The sequence below is a fragment of the Wyeomyia smithii genome, chromosome 3 (assembly GCF_029784165.1).
Source record: "Wyeomyia smithii strain HCP4-BCI-WySm-NY-G18 chromosome 3, ASM2978416v1, whole genome shotgun sequence".
Lineage (NCBI taxonomy): Eukaryota > Metazoa > Arthropoda > Insecta > Diptera > Culicidae > Wyeomyia > Wyeomyia smithii.
The window spans coordinates 6,373,896-6,377,625 of NC_073696.1; positions in this window are offsets into that span (position 1 = coordinate 6,373,896).

Below are 3,730 nucleotides of genomic sequence, written 5' to 3' on the forward strand. Positions count from 1 at the left end.
CCTTTAGAAGGCGATTTTGGCCATTCTGAGCTTAATTTGGGATCATTTTCTTTTATGGCCTTTTCTGGCCTTCAGAAGGTGATATTGGCCATTCTGAGCTTAATTTGGGATCATTTTCTTTTTTAGCCTTTTCTGGCCTTCAGAAGGCGATTTCGGCCGTTCTGAGCTTAATTTGGGATCATTTTCTTTTTTGGATTTTTTTTGCCTTTAGAAGGCGATTTTGGCCATTCTGAGTTTAATTTGGGATCATTTTCTTTTTTGGCCTTTTCTGGCCTTCAGAAGGCGATTTTGGCCATTCTGAGCTTAATTTGGGATCACTTTCTTTTCTGGCCTTTTCTGGCCTTTAGAAGACGATTTCGGCCAATCTGAGCTTAGTTTGGGATCATTTTCTTTTTGGCCTTTTCTGGCCTTTAGAAGGCGATTTTGGCCATTCTGAGCTTAATTTGGGATCATTTTCTTATTTGGCCTTTTCTGGCCTTTAGAAGGCGATTTTGGCCATTCTGAGCTTAATTTGGGATCATTTTCTTTTTTGGGCTTCTCTGGCCTTAAGAAGGCGATTTTGGCCATTCTGAGCTTAATTTGGGATCATTTTCTATTTTGGCCTTTTCTGGCCTTTAGAAGGCGATTTTGGCCCATCTGAGCTTTATTTGGGATCATTTTCTTTTTTGGCCTTTAGAAGGCGATTTCGGCCATTCTGAGCTTAATTTGGGATCATTTTCTTTTTTGGCCTTTTCTGGCTTTTAGAAGGCGATTTTGGCCATTCTGAGCTTAATTTGGGATCATTTTCTTTTTTGGCCTTTTCTGGCCTTCAGAAGGCGATTTTGGCCATTCTGAGCTTAATTTGGGATCATTTTCTTTTTTGGCCTTTTCTGGCCTTTAGAAGGCGACTTTGGCCATTCTGAGCTAAATTTGGGATCATTTTCTTTTTTGGCCTTTAGAAGGCGATTTCGGCTATTCTGAGCCTAATTTGGGATCATTTTCTTTTTTGGCCTTTAGAAGGCGATTTCGGCCAATCTGAGCTTAATTTGGGATCATTTTCTTTTTTGGCCTTTTCTGGCCTTTAGAAGGCGATTTTGGCCATTCTGAGCTTAATTTGGGATCATTTTCTTTTTTGGCCTTTTCTGGCCTTTAGAAGGCGATTTTGGCCAATCTGAGCTTAATTTGGGATCATTTTCTTTTTTGGCCTTTAGAAGGCGATTTCGGCCATTCTGAGCTTAATTTGGGATCATTTTCTTTTTTGGCCTTTTCTGGCCTTCAGAAGGCGATTTTGGCCATTCTGAGCTTAATTTGGGATCATTTTCTTTTTTGGCCTTTTCTGGCCTTTAGAAGGCGATTTTGGCCATTCTGAGCTAAATTTGGGATCATTTTCTTTTTTGGCCTTTAGAAGGCGATTTCGGCTATTCTGAGCCTAATTTGGGATCATTTTCTTTTTTGGCCTTTTCTGGCCTTCAGAAGGCGATTTTGGCCATTCTGAGCTTAATTTGGGATCATTTTCTTTTTTAGCCTTTTCTGGCCTTCAGAAGGCGATTTCGGCCGTTCTGAGCTTAATTTGGGATCATTTTCTTTTTGGATTTTTTTTGCCTTTAGAAGGCGATTTTGGCCATTCTGAGTTTAATTTGGGATCATTTTCTTTTTTGGCCTTTTCTGGCCTTTAGAAGGCGATTTTGGCCATTCTGAGCTTAATTTGGGATCATTTTCTTTTTTGGCCTTTAGAAAGCGATTTCGGCCAATCTGAGCTTAATTTGGGATCATTTTCTTTTTTGGCCTTTTCTGGCCTTTAGAAGGCGATTTTGGCCATTCTGAGCTAAATTTGGGAGCATTTTCTTTTTTGGCCTTTTCTGGCCTTTAGAAGGCGATTTTGGCCATTCTGAGCTTAATTTGGGATCATTTTCTTTTTTGGCCTTTTCTGGCCTTTAGAAGGCGATTTTGGCCATTCTGAGCTTAATTTGGGATCATTTTCTTTTTTGGCCTTTTCTGGCCTTTAGAAGGCGATTTTGGCCATTCTGAGCTTAATTTGGGATCATTTTCTTTTTTGGCCTTTTCTGGCCTTCAGAAGGCGATTTCGGCCATTCTGAGCTTAATTTGGGATCATTTTCTTTTTTAGCCTTTTCTGGCCTTTGGAAGGCGATTTCGGCCATTCTGAGCTTAATTTGGGATCACTTTCTTTTCTGGCCTTTTCTGGCCTTTAGAAGACGATTTCGGCCAATCTGAGCTTAATTTGGGATCATTTTCTTTTTTGGCCTTTTCTGGCCTTTAGAAGGCGATTTTGGCCATTCTGAGCTTAATTTGGGATCATTTTCTTATTTGGTCTTTTCTGGCCTTTAGAAGGCGATTTTGGCCATTCTGAGCTTAATTTGGGATCATTTTCTTTTTTGGGCTTCTCTGGCCTTAAGAAGGCGATTTTGGCCATTCTGAGCTTAATTTGGGATCATTTTCTATTTTGGCCTTTTCTGGCCTTTAGAAGGCGATTTTGGCCATTCTGAGCGTAATTTGGGATCATTTTCTTTTTTGGCCTTTAGAAGGCGATTTCGGCCATTCTGAGCTTAATTTGGGATCATTTTCTTTTTTGGCCTTTTCTGGCCTTTAGAAGGCGATTTTGGCCATTCTGAGCTTAATTTGGGATCATTTTCGTGTTTGGCCTTTTCTGGCCTTTAGAAGGCGATTTCGGCCATTCTGAGCTTAATTTGGGATCATTTTCTTTTTTGGCCTTTTCTGGCCTTTAGAAGGCGATTTTGGCCATTGTGAGCTTAATTTGGGATCATTTTCTTTTTTGGCCTTTTCTGGCCTTTAGAAGGCGATTTTGGCCATTCTGAGCTTAATTTGGAATCATTTTCTTTTTTGGCCTTTAGAAGGCGATTTTGGCCATTCTGAGCTTAATTTTGGATCATTTTCTTTTTTGGCCTTTTCTGGCCTTTAGAAGGCGATTTTGGCCATTCTGAGCGTAATTTAGGATCATCTTCTTTTTTGGCCTTTTCTGGCCTTTAGAAGGCGATTTTGGCCATTCTGAGCTTTATTTGGGATCATTTTCTTATTTGGCCTTTTCTGGCCTTTAGAAGGCGATTTTGGCCATTCTGAGCTTAATTTGGGATCATTTTCTTTTTTGGCCTTTTCTGGCCTTTAGAAGGCGATTTTGGCCATTCTGAGCGTAATTTAGGATCATCTTCTTTTTTGGCCTTTTCTGGCCTTTAGAAGGCGATTTTGGCCATTCTGAGCTTAATTTGGGATCATTTTCTTATTTGGCCTTTTCTGGCCTTTAGAAGGCGATTTTGGCCATTCTGAGCTTAATTTGGGATCATTTTCTATTTTGGCCTTTTCTGGCCTTTAGAAGGCGATTTTGGCCATTCTGAGCGTAATTTGGGATCATTTTCTTTTTTGGCCTTATCTGGCTTTTAGAAGGCGATTTCGGCCATTTTGAGCTCAATTTGGGATCATTTTCTTTTTTGGCCTTATCTGGCTTTTAGAAGGCGATTTCGGCCTTTCTGAGCTCAATTTGGGATCATTTTCTTTTTTGGCCTTTAGAAGGCGCTTTTGGCCATTCTGAGCTTGATTTGGGATCATTTTCTTTTTTTGCCTTTTCTGGCCTTTAGAAGGCGATTTCGGCCATTCTGAGCTAAATTTGGGAGCATTTTCTTTTTTGGCCTTTAGAAGGCGATTTCGGCCATTCTGAGCTTAATTTGGGATCATTTTCTTCTTTGGCCTTTAGAAGGCGATTTTGGCCATTCTGAGCACA